The sequence below is a fragment of the Tachysurus fulvidraco genome, chromosome 13, assembly GCF_022655615.1.
Source record: "Tachysurus fulvidraco isolate hzauxx_2018 chromosome 13, HZAU_PFXX_2.0, whole genome shotgun sequence".
NCBI classification, from domain to species: domain Eukaryota; kingdom Metazoa; phylum Chordata; class Actinopteri; order Siluriformes; family Bagridae; genus Tachysurus; species Tachysurus fulvidraco.
In genome coordinates this window covers 15654840-15679356 of record NC_062530.1, presented here as the reverse complement: position 1 = coordinate 15679356, position 24517 = coordinate 15654840, and the positions used below count along the sequence as shown (strand labels likewise).

The 24517-nt window shown below is 40.3% G+C and overlaps 1 protein-coding gene across 1 annotated transcript in view; it reads right to left on the bottom strand.

Annotated features, from left to right (window-relative positions):
• The window catches only part of igf1ra (insulin-like growth factor 1a receptor), a 96549-nt gene that overhangs the window by 24659 nt on the left and 47373 nt on the right, over window positions 1-24517 (bottom strand). The window lies entirely within an intron of this gene.

Here is a 24517-nt window from a genome sequence, read left to right as displayed (position 1 = left end):
CTGACTGATTAGTGGTCTGTAAAACCTGGAGAGAGAAAAGGAAATGGAAGGAGTGCTACTTCAGGTGACAGAGCCCCTGCTGCTTTGTGACAGCCTTTTTAGCAAACTCCATCTCAGGCCTGACTAAATAAATATTATCCCAGTTAGGGACTGCTAAAGGAATTGGAAAGAAGGCAAAAGCCACGAAAGAGCGATGAGTAGATTAAAGAAAATCTACTGTCATCAGTCTTTTCCAGCAGTGTGGGGGAAAGTGCCTTCCAGACCCACAGGCAAAGCTTGTCAGGCTTGCAACGACCCACGAGCTTTAACTAAACAGACACAACTTTAACTAAAGTGTTGTAAAGACATGACACTTCACAAAAAAACACTTAGAATAAGCCCAGACAGCCTAGGTGGTGGCTGTTCAACACATGCCTGTAGGGCAAAGTATTATACAAATCTCTGTGGAAGTGGAGACGTAAACGGAGACAGCGCACATAACAAGTGGAATGTGATCAGATCAGCCAAACCTATCTCTGCAGAACTCACCCACAAGATAAAGAACCATCAAGTTATTCATAAACAAACTATACAGCAAAGAACAGCACAGAAAAAAGAATGATGGCTCATTTCATAACTCTTTATGGCGACTTTATACACTCAGAGAAATGGGATCTGGTATTTCTTTACTCGCTGTTTTGACAGCTGTTCTAAATAAGTCTATCATTTACATTGTTGATTTTTTTACAATGTGTTGTTTATGCATACTTAGTCTCTGGTCTTTGCATATACCTTGTTTCTAGGAGCAGATAGAAGTGTAGAAAAGTGTTTTTAAATAACAATGGTGTGTTAAAGGAGTGGTAAGTGTCAACATGATGTTTCCCAAAGTACATCTAATCTACCGTCCAAGTACATGCCTTTGGCTCGCTTGCATCCAAGTAGGATCGGCTTGCATTAGAGCGTGAGAAACTTGAAAGTAAAACAAACGTCTGGAGACAAAGAGGAGAATGAGAATAGGTGTGTTTCAGATGAGGTGTTCAGCAAAAAATCTTATTGACTTTTTTGGGAGAGCAGTGGGAACTGACCCTGTTGTCTTCAAGTCTCTACTCAATGTGAGAATGGTTCTGCAGAAAGAGAAAGTCCCGACAGTTAACAGGAAATCCATGAGTGAGAGCGACCTGTGCAGCTGAGGCTTGGCTCTAAACACACCCATGACACTCATATTTAAAAACACATCCCAGCATGCTTAAGAAGTCACAGGGCATGTTAAGCACCGCTGCATCACTGGAAGCCTTGTGCTAGACAACCAGCTCCACAAGAACGCCAGTAAGAAGACAGGCCATCATGGTTGCCAGGCAACGAGCCCTTGGCACACTCCAGAGGCATTACCAACGACATGTCTGAATGAAACATTTCCCTTCCTTATTTATGGACATGTAGAGCTCTGATTGACTGGGAAAATGTTACAGATGTGTTTAGGGTTGTAATTAATACTGCTTCTGTGTGGAATTGAATAAATGTCAAAATCTACATTTATGTGAGCTCCAAAGGGTTAACCTGGACATAAATATTTCACATAATATCTCATTACCCAACTAAGGATAGAGCTGACCGTCTCTCTTCCTCTCTCTCGCTCTCTTACACACACACAAACACACACACACACACACACACTTTTTCCATTTTCACACATTTTTCCCACATCCTGCCAGATCACAAGCTACATTAAAGAAAGACGAATTACTGGATACTGAATGAATTCCTTAATGCAAATCCAACATTATTCTGGCTATCACCATTCTTTTTTCAACTATATCAAAGTCAGAAATGTGTGGCAGTGATACTGTAGAGAGCATGGTGCATATTCAATATACCAAGTTAAAGCTGCTCTGCCTTAAATAGCCATGTTGCCCTTTTTATGGGCTATTAATAGCTGCAGTCTTTCTGGCTCTAAATTCTGGTGCAATCAAGGGCTTGCTGCTCCCCAGGAATATCTGGCTCTGACTTAGAACAGCATTACTTTTGAACTCTCCAAAAACAAGGCTGTGTGCATGAGCTTTTCGCTCTTATACGTAACCTGCAGAATATCAGCATTGCTGCAGAGGAGAAAAGGGAGGAGAGGAAATGGGAGGAGGCTGATCTACTGCTCAGAATGTGACCAAAAGGGGGCAGGCAAGGCAAACACAAGCTGCTGTTGTTCTGCAGTGAAAACACTTCACACTGCTTCTACAGATTCCCAGATTGGGGAAAACATCTCAAACATGCGATGAGGTTCTAGAGGAAAGGGAAGGCATTGATGGAGATGGAGAGAGAGATAAACAGAAAGAATGTACCAGTTTACAGCCTGTGTACTTTTAGCTGGCATCAATTCTCATAGTGAGGAAACATAAATGTACAGAGAGGGTGGTCTGCTCCTTTATCTCTTCCTATCTGACTGTACTTCACACGCAGCTATGACAGGCGTGGTGTGCTTCTGCTGACCTGCATCAACGGACCACAGTCCAACACTGCGAAATCACAGGTCCTTTATGTGTCTTCTACTGAGTGTTTTTGTTCCTGTCTCTAAACAAACCCTCTGGTGTTCCCTCAGAGTCACACAAATTGCAGGGAAAAAATGATGATGGAAGCATTGCATTCTTAAAGACCTTAAAATCCACAGTTTTTTCTGGTTCCCTCCCCAATCTGCACCAAAACACGCCACGATTTGTTTTCATTCTTTGACATGAATCATCTATTTGTAAACTTTTTACAGACTGACATCCAATTATCTCCGAGCTCTACAGACAATTCATTTGACCTCCTGCCTTGTTTTTAACACTGGCAAACTTTAATCATCTTACGAATGAAAACAAATACACCTGTGTTTCTGAATATGATTTCAAATAATTTAAGTAATAGGCAGAAATAGGGCACTATGACGAGAAGAGGAAGAGCTCTGAATGCCTCTGAATCTCAAATACACGTTTGTTTGGATTTGACAGAAGATGGAAGAAGTTCTCCTGACGTTTGACCAGCGCACACGCTTCAGTTCTGTTTTTTATGTTGTTTATACAATTTCAGTGAGTTAAGAGACAGAAAGAGAGCCACACAGTCTGCTGGGAAACGTGATTTGAGACGATGAAATGGCTCATGCCTCTTTATCTATGCAGGAAAGAGAGAGAGAGAAAGAGAGAGAGAGAGAGAGAGAGAGAGAGAGAGAGAGAGAGAGAGAGAGAGAGAGAGAACCCCTCCTCTCAACCATTTCGGACTGGCACTGCAGAGAAAACAAAAACACGGGCACACGCTGAGCAGTGAGGACCCAGCCCTCCCCCTCTCTGTGAAAACACCCAGGTCAGACAGCACACAGCAACTGCTGCACTCCAAATCACTGCAATATGCCGAGTGGCACGTATGCACGTTCGCCTCAGGGATGAAACAAATTGTGGGCACAAGGGCTTCTTCCAGCCGCCGCACTGTTACATTCCACAGAGAGAGCACAGGAAATAAGAAGCATATAAAAAAAAAACAGAGCGTTAGTGGCCTGGCAAGAACCCACTGACACACTTGGATTCTGGTTTGTGGGCTTATGCTAACACTGTAAACACTGCCCAGTGTACCAAGCAAGAGCGTAATCAGAAAGCAGAATGTTAATCCACTTGTTCTTATCACCGGTCACAGACTTTATTTCCCAGTCGTATATTAATATGCTTGGTGAGGGTCAGCATTATGGAAAACTTTCAGGCACTGTTTGCAAATTCATTCAGAAAAGCACCAATAAATGAACTAGATAAGAGGGTTTTAATTCAGACTACTTGGATCACTACTCTATCCTATCATTTGCTGAGCTCTTCACGGTGGTTCTGCAGAATGCAGCAAAGAAAATGAGTCTACCTATGTGCGTCATCTCTGTGTTCCTGACGGAAACGTTGCTCTCGTCACGCACGACTCTACACATGCACGTACCTAAAGTGCTCCATCTCTACTTTTGAGCTTCACTCAACGTCTGCATTGTCCCATATTCTTTTCCAGGGCACACTGTACTTGTTATTTGGCTGGCTTGAAGACAGGTTATTTAATGTTCACATATATGTTTTTTTTTTTTAACTAACATTGCAAACACAAATAGCCAGTGGTATTTTACATTTTATCACATCAACATCACATTAATAAAATGAACAGAATTGAATGTTTTCATTATAATCACATGTGCCATGCCAGTTAAACTAAGCACCTTAATGTGTTTTTAATTGACTCTACAACAGCTTACAGTTTCTATTTACTAGCACAATGAAGGATGAACACGCCATACAGCTTACCCTGAATACGTACGGATATTTACAATGAACACATTCTGACGCATGGATTTAAAATAAACATTTCTGTCTGTTTTCTGTCTACAGAACCTATAGAACAGCAAATGATGCTAATGATAATGAACCCATGCTTCACACTTGCAGTTCAATAGTTACATTTAATTTTATTTATTTTAGTTGAAAGTTTTTCATTATTCCAGTATGTAATTTTAATGTTTCACACTTGACCTACATTTGTAGGCCAACTTCCTGATTACTTGGGCTAATTTTATAAAAAAAATTTTACTTTTTTGCAAAATAAACATGCCATAAAAACTCAAAGATTTCCTTACTAGGTGCCTTGAATAACAGCTGTTTTAAATTTATTTCATTAAAAAAAATTTATTTTTAAATAACCCTGTAAACTGCTGTTGTTGAAAATGTCCTGCAAAACCTTCATTAGTACAGAATGGAAAACACTGACAGTATCTCATATCACGTTCAGGGACCATGTGATGGTGAGGAATTAGCTTGGAGTGATTTTAGGAGACCTTTTTATAGGGTATTAAACTATTTTTGAACTTCCAGGCTGGAGTTTTTGTGGATATATTCTTTCGGTGTTCCATTGAAATTTACATGAGTTCTCAAATTTCCTTTCAGCTTAAATCGCTTAAATCATGTTTTCATAAAAACGTGTTTACTGTGAATACACCCATTAAAAATGACTGAAAGCCAGGAGCTTTGTTTTATGCTTTATCACTATAATTACCACAAACCAAATAAAATGATTAAATAAGGAAAGCATTGTGGAACATGTTGCTTTGAAATCCTAATATGATTCGAAAAGAGAGGTGAACTTGCAGTGTGAACATGTTAAGCATATAGATAATAACCTGAAAGAAAGTGCCAGAACAAACTAAAACTAATGTGTTGTTTTAAAAATGCTACAACATTTGGTCTTTTTGGTCCAACAAGTCATTTTTAATCATTTTGTTAATAAACATTTCTTGATTCGCTTCTATTTATTCCTATATTATATTTTCTCACTATAGAGTATTTCAAATGAGCTAATTAAAAAAAAAAGAAACAAATACAGGATGTCCTTGCAAAATCCTTACAGGTTATCAACAGTGTGCTTACAGCATGAATCATGCTGCCATGAAGCCCTCTGGGTGATCTGATCTGTCTACATACTGTAGCTTTCACATGTAGGTTGTGAATGTTGATATGGATGGATGCCAACATAATTAGGTAACTGCATTTTTACGTGACGCACTCTGGATGGCTAAAACCCACATGCTGATGGTGTAAATACGGTCAGGCTGCTCGAGAGCTGATCACCCATTGTGAGGGCAGCAGGGCTACGAGGTAAACTGAGAGGAATGTTAGCTTGACCAATCGTAGAGCAGCGGCAGCGGGCTTGGTGAGAAGGAGGGGGCAGTCAGTGATTGACATGTTATTGAGTCTGGAGGAGAAAATCTGGTAAACAAGCTCTCCCTGGCGCGACCAAACAGCCAGATAAGCCGTGTTCAAAGCATTAGATAAAATGTTTTTGGTAAAATACTGGATGCAGAGCTAAAAGCACAGCATAAGCATGTTTTTAGAAAGCCATGTGTTGCAAATGTTCAGGGAAACAATGCAACTTCCTGACTTTTACATAAACAGCTAATGTGTTGGTGTGGGTACTGCTGAATGTTCTTCAGTTTATCACTGAACTAATCACAGGAAACAACCAATACAAACTACCGGTGACTTATGATCAGAACACGTACTGTTGAAGGCTCTCATATCCTGCACAGGCTGCATTATTGAGTAATTCATGCTCTCGAAGCGCTTCACAAGAATGCAAAAAAATAAAAAATCATGTGCAAATTACACATTTATTTACATTTTCCCCCCAATTTGGACACCTGCCAAATCCCACCATGCAGCCACATCTCCTTCCTCTGAAGTACCAAAAACAATAACTTTTTAAACTGATACTTGTGCTGTACTACAGAACAGGACAAACCACCTGTAACAAAGTGCTCCTCCGAATACACAATGGTCCTCAAAGACAGCCGTGTTTAGACTGTGGCACGTTCACGATTTGATAATGCAATCTCGTGGGTAATGTAATCACGTGTGCATGAAATGTAACGATGTGTGTGCATGGTACACTGAACATGGACTTGGACCAGGAGTGCATTCCTTACTCACACACAGTATTTACTTGTGTGATAATTGTAAATACCAATTATTGAAAATGAATGAATGAATAAATCTACTCCAAACCAACTCTATTAAATTACAAAAAAAATCTGATATCTCTCCTGAAAAACTGTCTGGCTGAAACACTGTTTTGTGCAAGTAAATTTGTTGGTTACAAAAGTTAAATATAGACTTAAGTGGATAATTTAAAAGTGATTTTTTCCCCCTGTACTTGCAATTTTATCCTTGGCAAGATTGAAATTTGCATGGAATTGCCCTTTTATTGGCAATTGCCCTTTTTATTTACAAAAAAATAGCCTACAGAGTTTTTCTAATTGTATGGTAAGAGACACGTTTGTGCAATCACTCTTTTCCTCCCAGCTCAAATAAAGCCCAGGCTGTGTGCCTCTGTGTGCAAAATGCTGAGAGACTAAAAGTTCTTTTTGTTGTCCATGAAATGACCTCAGAAACAGTTAATATATAAACACACAGATCCAGCCATAACACTAAGCAGGGCGTAAAACTTGATTATAATTTATAGTCCTGGCTTTTAAAAAATCATAAACTTTTCAACATGCACTTCGTTCCTATGCAAGAAACAAAAGTGCACTTGTCAACATTTCCCTTGATTTGTGACTAAATAATCAGTAGAAATGACGCTTTAGGTTGAATTATTCTTGACCCAGTCACTCATCCAACAGTCCATTTTCAACATTCGAGTGTACAGATCAAAAACCTGTTGTTTTAAGTAAATCATTTTTTTGTAATTCATTTACAGTCTACTTACAGTATAAGAAACAGGAAATGGAAAATCATGTTGGAAAATCGTAGTCAACAAATGATAGACAGGTGTTGTTCACTAAAATAAAAAATTCCATAATGCGAATACAGGCCAAGCAACATTTAATCAGGAGAAGACTGAACTTGTGTAAAGGGATATGGAGGTTTTCGATTAGCTATTTCACAGAAACTTTAGTTCTTGATGACTGTAGAAGTGCAGATATATCACACAGGTTTTTAAATATGATATACTCTTCAAAACTAAATTCACTCTTGTTAATCTGAAGCTCTAAATTATCTATAACTACGTGACCACTCAATCAGTAATTACTGCTTATCCAGTGCTGCATATTGGTGGCTTGAAATGGTGGATTGGTATTGGATGAAATAATCCAATATGTTGATTTGTTTGATGTCATGAACATGTGTCATGCTGACAGACACTGTTCGAAATCACCCCGTCACCACCACCTCCACAATGTTGTGTAAACCCTGAAGAGAAAACTTGGTTTGTTTAATATGTGGATGTTGGTACGGACCTGTACTGGGTGTCCAGAGGTCTCATATCGACATCAAATAGAAAACGAAAAAGCTAGGATCAGTAAGGATCAGTCACTCGTCTCTCCTGTATCTTATTGACAGAAGGTTGAAATTTTTTTTTTTTCAAGAAGTTACACATACATGTAGTTGAACATGATCAAAATGGTGGACTTTAAGAAGAAATCCCTTGCTTCTGTTTACCCTTCCAAGGCTGACAATACTGTTTAGGTTTGAGGTTGTAGATACCTTCAAGTTCTTGAGAACTACAATTTGTAAAAACTTGAAATAACACCAACTCCATTGCAACAATGTTTTAAGGAGAATATAATTTTTGCTCAAGTTTAACCTGCCTCATGCCGATCTTTCACTCTCAATGTCTGGTAAAGACGTGACAAATAAATTACAGCCGATATGCAGAAAAGACTAGGAGAGCTGGCTGTCAATCAGCCCTATTAATCTGCCATCCGGAAAGTGGGCAGAAATCATTTGTATAATTTAAATTTAAATAAGTTTCCAAATACCTAAAATATAAAAAGTGACAATATGGCCTGATGTGTATTCTGATCTTCAGCTCAGGTTACTTAAGTCTTTTTGAGAGTGGACTGTTAGCAGCCTCAGAACTGATATATAACTCATATATATTTGACCACATCCTCACATTGTAACCCAAATCCTCCACAGAGAGCATGAGTGAACAGGTCCAGAGTCTCTGAGAAACCACAGAGTGACAGATGCTTTATACACTGCATAACACAGGTTACAGTTTGGCCTGACGGGTCCTGATACTGTGCACCTCTGTCTTTAATATCAGAGGGGAAAATAGCTTTCTTTAGTTATTAGACATCTTTTAAAGAAAACCTGCAGTTTGAAAAAGTGTTAAATCTAGAGGTCAGTCATTAGTACGGGTTCCTTACCAGGATATTAAAATACATTCCTATAAACACAGATCAACAGACACGGTTAAATGCATTACTCGGAAACAAAGTATGCAGTGGTCTTTATGTTCTGGCATTCATGATATTTCCTATGACCCAAACTCTTATTCACTCTTTAACTCCCACACATGTTCACCATTGCTTACTTCATTCCATCCTCTTAATAGCTGCTGCTGAGCTGCCTGTTTAACATGCTGTGTTTTTCTAATATATATATATATATATATATATATATATATATATATATATATATATATATATATATATATATATATATATATATATATTATGTATTTCCGTTCCCAATGGATTGTCCATGCTTCATCCCTCAGGCTCTTAGATTCACCGCAACTCTGACCAGGATAAAGTGGTTAGTGAAGATGAATGAATGACTAGAAATGTGTTAAAGGTCCTTGTTTTATATTGTGCACACATTTTGCAGCCTTAGGGAAGAAAGGAGAGTTTATATAGATTTGATATACCAGTTTAATGTGGGCTTTAGTAACTGAATCTCCTCAACAGCTCACAGACACACACACACAAACACACACACATACACACAAACACACACACGCACAGACATTCACTGTCTATTTTTTGAAGAACTGTTTAAACACACTCCTACTCTGGTCAATCAGCAGTAATGTTGAATCACAGATTGGTAATGAAAGCTGCTGCTGTTCGTTACTATCCTACCTCTATTAAACAACCTGAATAATCATTGCTTTAAATAACAGCGTCCATCACTCCTTTAGCTCAAATGGAGTCTATCTGCAATACAGACGTTCGTCATCTATACTTATGTTAGTGAAGAGTCAGAGATACACAGTGTATATTACTGGAAGAGTCTCTAAGTCTGCTTCAAGAAAACTGCCATTATACATGCCATTCATTTGTAGAAATGACAATAACGTTTTTTATTGTTACATATGATATATAAAGAGATAATACATATTTAGAGATCTTTGTACTAATGTCTGGTTTAGTGTTGTCACATGTACTTTGTTGAGCGTTTCCTGTTCAGTCATTAATACAGCATTATGCAAAAGTCAGTAACACAAAGATGCCGTCGATATTAATGAACTGAAAATGAATCCAAATCAATATTCGATCAATGTTTTTGGTACACTTTTGTAAAGTTTTAGAATAACTTCATCTGTTACACTGTTCCAAGCATAATGGAGAACTTGCCAAAGTTCTGCAGACGTCTTCTATCTCTAAGGTCTCAGACAACCCTGATGATCAGGGCTCTGTGTAGGCTAGGCCATCTGTTACAGAACTCCATGCTTTTCTTCACTGCTGCTACATATCTCACAGCAGCATGTCTCACTGAAGAACTATATACGTGGGTTATGATTTAACTCCATTCTTTCAACCTTCAATGGCTTAATGATGTTATATCTGTATGATGTTTCTGCACAATTTCTTTTTGTCATGTCAACCTTTTTGTTTGTTTTGCTGTAAAAACGCATGTGGTTTCTTTTGACTTGATAGTACTGGTGGTAAATACCATTAAATCAAATGTGAATCATTTCCCCCACAACTTGTCTGCTAATAGACCACTAGTAGCAACTGCTATTTAGACAATTCAAGACTTTCCACCAAAAAACCTTTGTGAAACCGTGACAACACAAATTTAGAAAAAGCTGCAGCAAAAGCAAGCATGTTTCTCTGCAACAATAACAAAACCCTCTGAAGGGACTTAATCACTTACATGGTTTTTCTAAGAGTTTATTGTTTATTCTTCAGCTAGTCTCAGTATCGGCTATTCTGTTCACATGCCACTGAGCAGCTTATATCAAATGTATGATTTTTCTGGCCACAACCTTCGGAATCTGGAGGGTTACAATCTGATTGGCTCGCCATACTTTGTTGTATACACATTTCTATGCTCTAGTAGGAAAACAAACTTCTAAACAGCTTCATAGTTTACTATGAAGCTGTTAGTTGTGATAAGGTGAGATTTACCAGCAGAGTAAAGGGAAATGAATCATCATCTACCATATCGGACCAAGATCGCTCATTTCATAATGCAGCCATATGTGCATTACTAAATCAAAAAACTTTTAATGATTTTATAATGTTGACATATTACTGTGGACTAACCCAAAATAAATGTTTTGTGTTGTTTTTTTTTGTGTGTGTGTGTGTGTGTGTGTGTGTGTGTGTGTGTGTGTGTGTGTGTGTGTGTGTGTGAGATGTCCTGTTTTGTGAAAAACAGATTATATTTGAGACATGTTCTTCCATACCACCACTGCCACAAGTGCTAATCCACTCGTCTAATATAAATAGGGGAACGTCTCTCCCAGCACACACATCTAACCCTAACTGAAACAGACCATCAAAATCGAGTTCCAAGCCGTAAATCGGCGGCAATTAGCAGCCCTGCCGAGACGCAAAGAACGCCAGAGCTGCAATCCTGAAAGCATGCCACTGGCAAGCTAATGCAAATAAAATGATGCCTTTTTTTTAGCTTTTGCAGATCCAGCAGCGTTTCCTTTCAGTGTACGGGGCTGCTAAAAATATTCTGCTTCTCAGATCTGCTTTATTAGATTCAGGGAGTCTCCTGGCAGCTCGGAGCTTTGAGTTTATCCTGCTCCTGTGGGGGAAGCCTCAGTTCGCTGCAGGTACGTCAGAGGGAGAAACAGAAACAATCATTATCCTAAGGGACATGTCGAGGGTGATTATCAACTGCAGTTAACAGTCATTAGTATATTTCAATACATGCATTGAGTGTGTGTATGGAGATGGGGTATACAGGGAGTAACTGGACACTTCTCTGGTCTGGTCAGGAGTCTGTGTGTTCACAAAGAATAGCCTGAGGCAAGCTGTTGTACCACCAGCAAAGATGGACAGACAGTATGGCAGACAGACACACCCAAACCCTAATAATACATTTACAATTGAAGTGACAAATGTGTGTGTGTTGATTGTAAGAGTGCATGTCAGGGTGATTGCAGATGTGTTTGTGTGTGTGTATGGGCGTGTGGCTTTCTGATTGCGGTTGCGGGTGTGACTGTGTGTGCGTGCGTGTGTGTAAATGTGTGTGGTTGTGGGTGTGTCTGTATTCGTATGTGTATGTGTGGGTGGATTGGGAGGCTGATTGCAGGTGTATTTGTGTGTGTGTGTGTGTGTGTGTGTGTGTGTGTGTGTGTGTATGTGTGTGTGTATGTGTGTGGGTCGGTTGGGGGGGGCTGATTGCAGTTGTATTTATGTTTGTCTGGGGGGGTGGGGTATGTGCATGTGTGTGTGTTGGGGCTGGGGTGGTGGTCATGGGAGTGATTGTGTTTTTGTGTGCAACTGTGCAGTTGTTTTCCTCTTAAGGTGAGACTTCAACAGGTTGTCAAGGGCACTCGGTTTGAAAAGATGCCTCGCCCTAATCTGAACTGCCTCTGCAGTCTCCCTCCCTCTCCCCCGCTCTTCTGCAGCTCCCCTGTTGTACTGGCTTGTCTCCCTTTTGTTCATCTTTGAGTGGCCAATGCACGTCTGCCACATTTTTCTTTGGCATCCCCAGCTACTTAACATTCGGCATCTGGCTCCCCAAACACACACTCGTGGCACACTTGTTTTCTTTTATACTATTTAATTTGGGAGAAGGGAGGAGAAAAATAAGACTTGTGTGTGTGGCCCTTCTTTTTGTTCTGAGAAAGGTACAAGCCTGCTGCTGTGGTCCTCTTTAGAAACAGCAGCTGGTTGGAGGGAGCTGAGCAAACGTAGCCACTCCTGCTTCTTTTTCTGCTTTTGTTTCTGCCTGCTTTCATGTGTGCTTGGCTGACAAGGCTCTGGCTGGCCCGGTAACTGTAGCGGGATGCCACAGCTCAATATCCCAAACACTTTTTAGGCTTCTGTTTGTCATGGAAAACTCCTAAGTGTAGCTTTATGAAATGTACTTCATTACTGCAAATATCAGCTCACTACATTTCATGAAGAGCTTTCATGAAGCAGGAGAATTAATTTCTTTCTTTCTTACTTTCTTTTTTTCTTTCTTTCTTTTTTTTTTACAGCTGATAGGGAATCAACAGATTCATATTTCCAAACGAGAGGAAGGAAATTAGTGATACTGCTGTGTTTAACACTCCTTTTCAGCTACGCACTGGTTAGGTGGGTTTAAATAAAGATACCATTTAATATACTATTACTGTAAAAAAAATAAATAAAAACCAGTCAGGCCCATAATGCATGCTTATTTATTGTTGGCCAAAAACAGTAAGATGGCAGCCAAAGTGTGTAAAGTCCTAGACTCTTCTTTCCTTTTCACTCTCCTAAAAGCCGGCTAAAGATCCCAGCATACGCAAATCTGACTCAAATATGAATCACATCCATTTTGTACATTTTAATCATTTGTGACATTAACAATAGCAGTCACCTTCAAGTGGTTTTTGATGAGAAAATGTGATAGTTCTGACACAAAAGTAAGAAATATGAAAGGTGTGACAAATAATTGACTTAGAGGAACAGACAGGTGGAGTGTGACTGACAGCTTTGACCTTGTGGAGGGATTTGTTTTTTTTTTTTTATTTTCTTTGTAAACAGCAGCTTTTATTTAAAAACCTAAGGAAATCTTTCAGTTACTGAAGTTTGTGTTAGAAGTGCAGGCATAACTTTCTGTAATAAATACGTCTTTCTAAGTTCTACACAAGGATAGTAAGACAAATTTGTGTGTGAGTGTGTGTGTGTGTTTGTGTTTGTATACTGTATGTGATTTGTGATGTAGATGAAACAGGACAGCTGACAGCCCTCCCCAGCTCCCACGTGATTGGCAGCTGATGACATCATTATACTATTTTCCTCATTTCACCTTCTCTGTGTACAGTCCAAACTTTCTTTCTGTTCTCCTGTGTGGTTTCATACTTTAACTCTTTCTGACACAAACCTATTTATGTTGTTGTACTTACACAAGTCTGTTTGATTAAAAACAAACTTTTTCCATCTTAGCAGTTAGTCACGGTGTCTTAGCCGCTGTCACACAAGCTCACTGATGACGCAACACTGTTACTATTCATGCTGTGTTTTTGGTTAATGTCCTCTCTCACTTTCTCTCTCTTTATCTCTCTCTCTCTCTCGTGTCTCACACATGCATACACCCTCACAAGATAGAGCCATTTAATCAGAAACCATGAAATCAATGACAGGGGAGCCTCTGATGTCTCCCAAGAGTCATATAGCAGATGGCCTTTCGTGGACACAGGGGCAGGGGACTAAAACCTCCACTGCCTACGTTGATATACAGCCCAAGGGACATATAGGAAATGTGAAGGTATGAGGAATGTGGACGTTGCTGTTATTTTCTATGCAGTGGATGCTTACAGTATCATACGTCAAAGTTGAGAAGAAGAGGAAAAGAAGAGAGGCTGGTATTGTGACTGTAGGCCTACCAAGGTGGTCCATTCAGACATTATGGACACTGGTTCATATTCCATGGACACTGGTTCATATTCACTGGTTCATATTCCATAACATTAACTATGTTGTTAACATGAAGGCTTGTGGTATTACCTGACTACTATTCTAAAGAAAATTGTTGGTCTGTGAATAAGATGAAAACTGACACAAAAATAAATCACCTCAGATCTTTTTTAACCTTTAATGTGATACAGTGACAAATGAAATTCAGGTGAACAACAAACAGAGAGACATGTGCACCAGGGGCGATTCTAGGGTCAGAGCTTTAGGGGTGCTGAGCTCCTTTTTACGGGTGCTGAAGCTAAGGATATGATCAAAAGGCACACAGAGATGTGTCATTTTAAATGTCTTTATTATTATTATTATTATTATTATTATTATTATTATTATTATTATTATTATTATTGGGCTTTTAACTTTTTATTAAATGACAAATTCCTTTCACAAGATCATTATGGACTGTCCCTAGTCACTCAAATGAATCTGTCTTTTTTCTTTTAAAGAACTGTTGTATGTCCATTGCTCACTGGCAGGCCACACACACACACACACACACACACACACACACACACACACACACACACACACACACACACAGAATATATATATATATATATATATATATATATATATATATATATATATATTCTCTGTGTGTGTGTGTGTGTGTGTGTGTGTGTGTGTGTGTGTGTGTGTGTGTGTGTGTGTGTGTGTGTGTGTGTGTGTCTGGTTCAGGTTAAATCCTCTGTGTGTAAGGAATGAATAAATACAGAAAAATAAAAACATTAAACTTTCTTTTATTGTCTAGTTTGATAGTCAGCCACAACTGAAAAATAACAGATCTAAATCTAGGAATGAATAACAATTCAACAATTCATTTAAAAAGCCACAATGAGTGTTTTCACACATACTGGTGGTATACAGTGATATGGGGTTTATTTTCACTCTGGTCCAAACGCAAGGGCTTCATGTTTCCATGACGACTCACCAGAAAAGACGCACGTGACGTCATGTTTACATGACTCCGGATTGTTAAAATGAGTATCAATTTAACGATAAACTTTAACAACAGAGACACACATACGCTCTAGCAGTTAATAAACAGAACTGCATGCGTCTTGCAGAAGAACATTGTAACCGGCACTACTTCTCTCCGTTTATGACTATGGACGAGTCACTCAGGTACTGTGCTACTCAACACCGGCGGCGACCCCATGGACTAAGATTTTAATAAAAAATGTAGGGGTGCTGAGCTCCTTTTTAGGGGTGCTGAAGCACCCCTATAAAGGGGCTAACCTCGCCCATGATGTGCACATTTCTTAACTAATACTTTGTTAAGCACCTTCTGCTTGTAACACATCACACAGTCATCTTGATTTAGCAGTTTTTTCCACTCCATTCCCTAAAAAATTCTCTGGCTCAATCAAACTGCGAAAGGATCTCCTGTGCACAGTCCTCTTCAAGTCATTCAGCCCTTAATAGGTTCTGTCTTGGTCTCATAACCATAAAATATTTTGCCACCTTTTTTGCAGGGTTTAGATGGGGATGGATTTTTTTTTAATTTGTAAAAGCTTTTCCATCTAGCTAATCTACTCCATACATGAGACTAGTACTTAAGAGATATTCCTGCAGCACCTTTAATGTTGCTAGAGCAACCTCTGTGATAAGATTTCATCTTGTCCTTTCATCAATTTTGAAGAGATGTCCTGTACTTGCTGACGTCACCGTGGTGCCCCATTTTCTCCACTTGTTGATGATGGCTTTTACAGTGACAAAGGGGTCCTGTACTTGTTTTGTAAACTCTTTGCAGATTACGGCTTCAGCAGAAAATCCTTCAGAAACGGATGAATTTTATTTGAGTTTAATCCGAATTACTTCATTGATGACAGCTGTTTGATCATTACTTTTGAACAGGGGTTTGAATATGACATGTCACATGCAGCAAGGGTGAAAAATAAGTACATTTTTAAATTTTCCCTAAACGGTTTTTAGCAATAACTGTGTTACTGTAGCTGCAATGTCACATTAAAAATGCAAAAAGGTAAGACAGAAGTGCTGATACTGGACTTGTGATGCTGTCCAACCCTAAGTCCACCAGAGGAGTCTCTGATTGCAGAGAGGCACTGTTACCATTAAACATTTGCACATGCTTTGGAATCTGGCAGTAAAACAAAAATACACTTAGCATATAATTGAAGCAATAAGACAAAAATCAAAACAATGAACGAAAAATAAACAAAATATTGTATGACTATAATAAGACAACTGCCTTATACTTAGAGAAGCTGGCTCCTTCTCATACTGTAGCTAAGCAACTTAAAATGCTCATGCAAATTATGATGAGTGACTGCAGACAGTCTTAGAACATTATATCGCTCTGTCAACCAATCAGTATGCAGAAACAGAACCATATGAATAATGTACTTGATAATAGAAAAAAGTCTTTAAATATCTGAAACTGGATGTGAGAGTAAGGCACCCAGGAAGGAGTGTTTATGGGGTGTATCCCAACTGAGCAGCCTGCTGAATTCAACCCTGAACTGTAGATAGTTAATGCTAAACCAATAATCCATCAAATAAGCTGCCATTACACTGACAGGCCATCACTCTTTATGAGCTAAATTGTAAAATCAATAACAACTTGTAGTAGATCCTCAAGGGTCTGTTTATAAAGAAGACATTATGTGGGGCCTGCCCGAGTCACCACACTGAGACCAACCAAACCTAAAGAAGTTAAGCAAGATTAGTAAGCTGATATCCAAGTTAAAAGAAATCTCTCTCTCTCTCTCTCTCTCTCTCTCTCTCTCTCTCTCTCTCACTATATATATATATATATATATATATATATATATATATATATATATATATATATATATAACAATCAGTACACAACTAATCAACTATGTAAACAATGGGGATGTGTCTGAATGACATGGATTGATATTTAGACCAGACAGGTGTCTGTTGGCTGGCAGGCCTTATGATGAGAAATTGAGAGAGAGACTGAGAGAGAGGGAAAACAGTCATGAGAAAGGCAAAGGGAAATAGTGTGTGTCAGCCCCCACCCCCATTATTAGCTGTTAGTCAGATTAAGGATTACTGGGCCATGTTCTGTGCAGGCAGCAGAGGTGACACATTGATGCCTGTATACTGCACAGCTTAAAAAATGCATCAGATCCTTACCAATCAGCACCGCAATCAACACCAATCTGGCCCTTAATAGCCATTCACCACCAGCACCCAAAACCTCACCACCCCACCACAACACACACACACACACACACACACACACACTCGCAAAAAGCTTTTCTTAGACACAGCAACATGTTGCCTAATGCCCAGGAGACTACCATAACAACAGTTCTTGTGCAAGCACAGGTGGGGGTAAGAGGGATAAAGGGTTGCTTATGCACGGTTATCCAAGGAAGAGGGAAAGAAAGAGCCACAGGCAAAGCATTAACCACCTCGAAGAAGCAGGATTTCCAGAGATGATTGAAACAGAATAGCACGCCCCCACACACACACCCAAACAAACAATGGTCCCCTTTGTGCAGTGTTGTGCCACAGACGCAGCCAGGTCTGACATAAAGACACTGTCTGAAAAGGCAGGGACTGACTCCCCCTTCCCCTTACACACACACACACACACACACACACACACACACACACACCATGATGCAGCAGCAAGACCAATAATGCACGCCAGCGCTAGAGCAGAGTCCTGTTCTAAGAAACCATTTGTTTCCCTGTAGGCCTTCCTCAAAAATATTCAGCCACACTCACACATAAAGTACAATCAAATCTGTCACCTAACATGCAGTACCCTTATTGTACAGAAGGGGGACAGAGAGTCTTTCATGAGAGAGAGGGGTGAGGTGGGAGGGAGGATGGGTGATGCTTCAGGCAAAAGCACCATATAATTAGCCGAAGCTAAACAAAGATGTAAATTGCTCACTCGGCAGAAAAGCACAGAGATATATTCATGCCAGACATGGCATCTTTTACCCCTTAGGTCTGGACTACATGAACAGCCAAACAAACAAAAACACTAATTAATGGTGAACACATGTAGCACCAATTAAGCTTAGCATTAGTGTTAGTCAAGCTCGAATTAATGACATTTCACTTTTGGCATTCAGAATGGCCACACTGTCCGACCTGCACTCCAGCAAGCTCTTCTACATGGAGAAGCCTTTTGTAAAAATGTAATAGGCAACAGCAACTTCCAGCACACAGACAGCCATCTCTGCTTAACAGCTGATGCACTTTTGCTACAAAGGCAGACCAGTGTTTCCTCGAGGTTTGGTGGAAGCCTGAATAAGCACTCATCACTCACAACCCTCTTCAGTCCCATTCACACAGCTCAATCAGTTGAATAAGCACACACACGCACACACACACACACACACACACACACACACACACACACACACACATTCTAGGGTGTTTCCTATATTCTGCTTAACATACATATAACCTACACACACACACACACACACACACACACACACACCCCTAATATGTCTGCATATTGTATATGAAGAATTTATTTGTAACGTAAAATACATAAAATACAAATAAATGCTTCTTATTTATCTTGTGTGTGTGTGTGTGTGTGTGTGTGTGTGTGTGTGTGTGTGTGTGTGTGTGTGTGTGTGTGTGTGTGTGTGAGAGAGAGAGAGAGAGAGAGAGAGAGAGAGAGAGAGAGAGAGAGAGAGAGAGAGAGAGAGTACCTGAGCATAATTCTAAAATTCAGTGTGACTGAAGGTAAAAATCTGCTCATGCAGAAAGAACACCCTGGTCTTGGAGATAAATGGTTTGTAGCACTTCCTCTTCCAAACCCAATCAAGGACAGAAGGTTATAACTACAGATTTCATTGAGCTCCTATGCTGAATGAATTCCATCTCAATACAAAATGAATGCATTTCATTTCATTTCACATCAAAATACAGGTACTTGATCAGGGCAGAGAATCAACCTCAGACAATGGTACTATTCACGACATTGATCATTTCAGTTATGATTACTTTAGCTCTAAATGCTGACTTAAAGTAAGTTTTGTCAGAGTGATTATTTATCCTGCTAGCTAGAATAAATTATGATATCATAAATATTAAAAGGCTGGCACAATCTGTACATGTTCTCAGCTCAATGACATCAGATTTCCTTAAATCCTGTTTTTATTAACTCTTTCAACATGACTCTAATCAAATCGGAATCAAAACTGACTATAAAAAACACTAAATATGTATGTAGTTTCACACATTTAAACATTTACTTGGAGTTTGCTAACTCAGTCACGTTTATTAAACCTTAACAACTTTTAACTCTAAAGAAACTATGGTTAATGTTTACATTATTTTGACTGCAACACCTGTTGGACAGTATAAACTACGCCAGGTTACATATGTAACCCGTTTCCCTTAGAAGGGAATGAGATGCTGAGTCAGGGCTGACTCTATGGAAATGCTTCTTTGAGGAAGTTGTGTCTGAAGCTCTGTGTGCACACACGCCAATTTATTGGTTCAGAAAGTACATGTGACAAAGAGAATATGCACTAGCAAGTTCATATAAGGGCATTTACATCACATTACTCCAGCTTCTATTTCCAAGTGGACACCCAGGATGTGGCAAGCAACAAAGTGTCTCGTTCCCTTCTTAGGGAACCAGCTTACGTACGTAACCTGGTGTAGTTCTCTTTCGAGGGAACTCAACACTGCATCAGGGCATCACTGCATCATTCCACCACATGCCAGTCATTGACTGTGCCAGAGACCGTGAGAGAGCACAAGGGAACAGAACATTAATAGCTCTGAAGGACCTGGGACACTGGGGTGGAGTCCAAGTACAGGTAATAGAACCTGATAAAGGTGTGCGGAGAGGACCAGCCTGCTGCAGCACAAATCCCTTTGAGGGTAACACCCCTGGACATGGCACTGGAAGAGGCAATACCCCTAGTGGTGTAAGCTGATTCCCAGAGGCAAAGCCTGGGCTGCAGGATAGCCTTGAACAGGATAGCCTTGGACAAAGCCTGCATACCCACTTTTTTGAGGGAGGCCAAGGCTAAGAGCAGAGCTGTCTTTAGGGTCAGAAACTTCTCAGAGGCTGATTACATGAGATTAAAGTGGTCTTCCAGTAGCCCCTCCAGTACCATCAAGAGGTCCCAGGAAAAAAGGCACAGTCTACAAGATGGTCTCAGCCACCTGGCACTGCACAGAGAACAAAAGACCAGAGGGTGCCTTCCCCAGGAGGCCCCAAAAACCCACTGGCTCGTGGTTCGGCAGCAATAGTAGCCAGACAATTTAGAGGGGGACAGCACTGTACCGACCAAGCATTAAACTGGGTACTGGCAGCATTGGTCACACCAGAGCGGATGAGAAGCCTGCGTCTAGAAACTGGTCTACCTCATCTGGAGGCTGGGGTGAAGGAATGTTGCCTGCACCTGAGAGAGATCTTTCCTGATGAGATCTCCCATGGAGTGTCGTCTAGGAAGGAGAATAGGTCCACAAACCGAACTCGAGCAAGCCAACAAGGAGCCAATAGAAGAAGATGGACTTGATTGTGGTGTGGTACTTCTGAGAGCCGTACAGGCGGTACCCGGGCATCCAGGCACAGAGGGGCCAATTGAGAAAGGGAATACCATAGCAGACATTGGGTTGACTCCTTGGAGACAAACAGATCCACTTCCGCCCACCCCGAAAATCTGCCAAATGCGCTCCAACACGTAGGGAGAATCAGAGTAGAATCTGCTGCGTTAACCTGAAAGGAGGGTGTGAACACAAAGCACCAGTAAACCACCATAGTACTGTCTGTGTGCACTAGTACAGGGTAGCCCCTGAGATGAGAGAGAAAGTGTTTTAATGCTAGAAACATGGCCCTCAATTCTAGGCAATTTATGTATCCAAAAGCACTCTCATGCCCAAAAGTGAGGCGTCCTTCAAAAGAGTATTAAGACAAAAAGAGTCAAAATAGTCTCGAAAGGTTAAAAGCCGGGGTCTTTTCGACATTAGAAGGGTGCACAGCCTGTGGTGCGTAACCCTTATGAACCTCTGAGCCAGAGCTGGAATGGCCTCATGTGAAGCAGACCCAAAGGGATAATGTTGGCGGCTGCCGTCATGAGGCTGAACACTCACTCTTGAAAGTTTTCTCTTATAGAGAACCCCTGAAACACCAGAAGTGGAAGTTCCCTTACTTACTGCCCCGTTAAGGAAGCTCCTAGGAACTCTAGCCCTCAGGCGTCAGGATTCTTTCTTAGCCTGCCTGGCGGATATGACAGACCAGTTCTGAGCCTGCGCACACTGACCGGCCTAGACTTTGATGGGAAAGCTTAGCCCTTTTCTCCGTTTTGAGTGCGCTAGAAGGAGGCAGAGTGCGACTGGAAGACGGCCCACGCTGCTCACTTTTCTGTTAAATCAAGTCACAGGTGCCTCTATGTGGCAACTAGCGTAAGCCACTGAACAGCCTATGGTGCGGGTTGTCTGCTTAGTGAAATGCAGGGGCGAGATCTCTGCTGCCCAGTAAGCCTTACCCACAAGGGATGAGGTGGCTCTACATGGATTAGAAGAAGCGATGTAGGGAAGAGATAGCTCGCGAGTGTCTCTTAAACCCTAGACATAGAAAGTAAGTGTTGCCTGTTCTAAACTAGACGACCTCTCAAAATGCTTGCTCTCCAACATGTCTTTTGTATACAACAGCTGACACAAACATAGCGCTTTGACAAAGAAGCTGGAGTAACGTAGATGCCCTTATATAATTGCTGTTGCAAATTCCCTTTGTCACATGTTCTTTCCAAGCCATTAAAAGCCACATAACTTAAGTATTTTATTGCTCTTACTGTTAGGAACAAGGCTGCAATGTTTGGCTGTTTAACTGCACAAACTTCTTTTTAGATACAAAGAAGAGCAAAATGCACTTATGTTTATGAAAAATGTGTTAAAACCACCGAGGCAAAAATGCTGCACTAACTGACTAAATCTCATGTTCAAACAGTACCATTTAATAAACAACGACCTGTTTTAGGATGTAGCCTGTGTGCACCAGCGCAACAGCTAATGTCATGTCAAGACTTGCTTAGACTTCATTGAAAACTGTATTGCAAATGCAAGCACATATAAACACTGAAGAATTTTTTTATCGGATGTTTATGTAATGTTTATCATATGTTAGATCAAGGTTTACACTGGCTCTGAGGCTTGCAGGAAAATAAACATTTCAGCTGTGTCTCGTAAAAAAGTGCTCATGAAGAGGCAGTAAAAACAAGCAGGTTGAAACGAACAAGCTTTCCTCCATGACATTACTTTTGAGATGGACAACCATCACTTCATTTACAGGAAACACTTCAGTTTGACAGAATAACTGAACAGGTGGAAAAAATACATGTAAGAAAGAAGCATGTACAGTAAGTATCACCATAAATCTAGCACAGAAATCCAAGAGGGTCAAATAATGAACCAATTGCAAGATTATGACAGATAATGAAGAAGGAATGAATAAAGGATGTATGGAGATGGTAGAGAAAGTATTCATATTGTGCACAAAGTAATAAATATGAGACAGACCACAGCAGTAAGATAAAGGTGTGTTTGATAGCACTGAAGCAGGATGCAGGTGAATTCCTTTCTCATGCCTGCAGGCTGAAATTCTTGACTGGTGTGTAAAGCTGCACACCTGAAGTGTATGGAGCATGTGTGTCCTGTTCTGTCTCCCTCTGCCTCCCCTGCCTGTAGCACTCGCTGCTCAGAAATGCGATTATTAGGAAGGCCTGCACATCTTTTCCATTTCAAATACGTGAAAGCTCTCAAACACAGAACATTCCAGATCCAGACGTCCAGACATGGTGTACATAATATCTGTCAAGTCTGATTTATAGCAAATTTCTTTGTTAGCTACTGAATCACATCACAGGGGTTAATGAGCCTCATGTCTGTCTGCTGTGATCACAACCTTTAAAGGAAGTAGCACGAGAAAACACTCTCATTGTCTCTGTTAATAGGGCGTTGTGATTTGACTGCATTACCTATGATTCCCACAGTCAGTCAGAGCCGATATTCAGTATAACCACAAACTGCAATCTTCTAAAAAATAAGAAATTAATATGGAGTAGATAATGTTCTGTTTACTTTTGCTGCAGTAGTAGAAATAAACCCTGAAAAAGCTATAGTCAACTTTATAGCATTTCTGCTTTATAGCACTATGTTGGCAAGCAGGCTAGGTAGCTCACATCGGGTACCAATGCCAGTGAAGGTGCTTCCGGTAAAACTGGCATCCCTTTTAAAATGTTATATTCCTGAAGAGAATTACACCTGATGTTTTCACTAACACTACTGTAGTAACAGTGAGCAGAGTAAAGCACAATGTGAAATGTCCCAGTATGGTTATAGAAAATACAAGTAATCTTGGAAATCCATTTGGAAATCTTGGAAAATTTGAGGCCCAGAACTGATTATTGTATAAAATCTATTATTATAAATGTACAGCATTGCTATTGTTATACCTGAGAAACAGTTCCTTTTCAGGAGTCAAAGATGAGGCATCAGTATGGCTCATTATAAATAAGATTTATTCACGAGTTTACTTTTACTTAAAAATCAAAATCGCAAAATGTTGGGTGTCTTAAAGCAACCCCCGGGCAGCGGACTGGTACTGGTCCGTGGACCAAATGGTACCGGGCCGCCCAAGGAACATTAAATTAATTCCATTTTACTTACTGTGGTGTATTTCTCTCGGGTTTGTGCGACTTTCCATGGACGAGAGCTTAACCGGGAGCTGAAAGACGTCATCTAAAGCCGCACCAATACCGCACATGCACAAAATATCGTGATATCGGGCCGGGTTTAGGTGACGTCTGGAGCTGAGCGGCTGCAAGCGGCAGTGGTGTTGTAGCTTTGGTGGAGCGAAGGTGTGTATCGCTCTTCTCTCTGTTCACCGGTACTTATGTTTAACACGAATTAGCAAAATTGAGTACGAAACAGACGTCGTTAGAAAGTTAGAAACTCTGCCGGTGTTCTGGATTAAAGTCATGGCGGAATACCCTGAGATTGTCACCACAGCACTTAATCCCTATTGCCATTTCCGACATGCTATCTGTGTGAAGCGGGGTTTTCTGCAGTGACGGAAACCAAAACAAAACAACAGAATAAACTGGACATAAGCAACACACTTCGGGTGTCATCGTCTCCTATTACCCCAGATGGAACCGTCTAGCAAAGAAACAAGCTCAGGGTTCTCGTTGATTTAGAATTGTGGTCAGTTAAAAATGCATGTTTAAATACAATTAAATTAAAATGATTACTTTTAATTGTATAGCCGCCAAACCACCCCCCCCCCCCCCTCCAGCGGGCCTCGGTAAAATTATCAAACATTGACCGGTTCGCGACGAAAAAAAGGTTGGGGACCAATGTCTTAAAGAACCCAAGTTA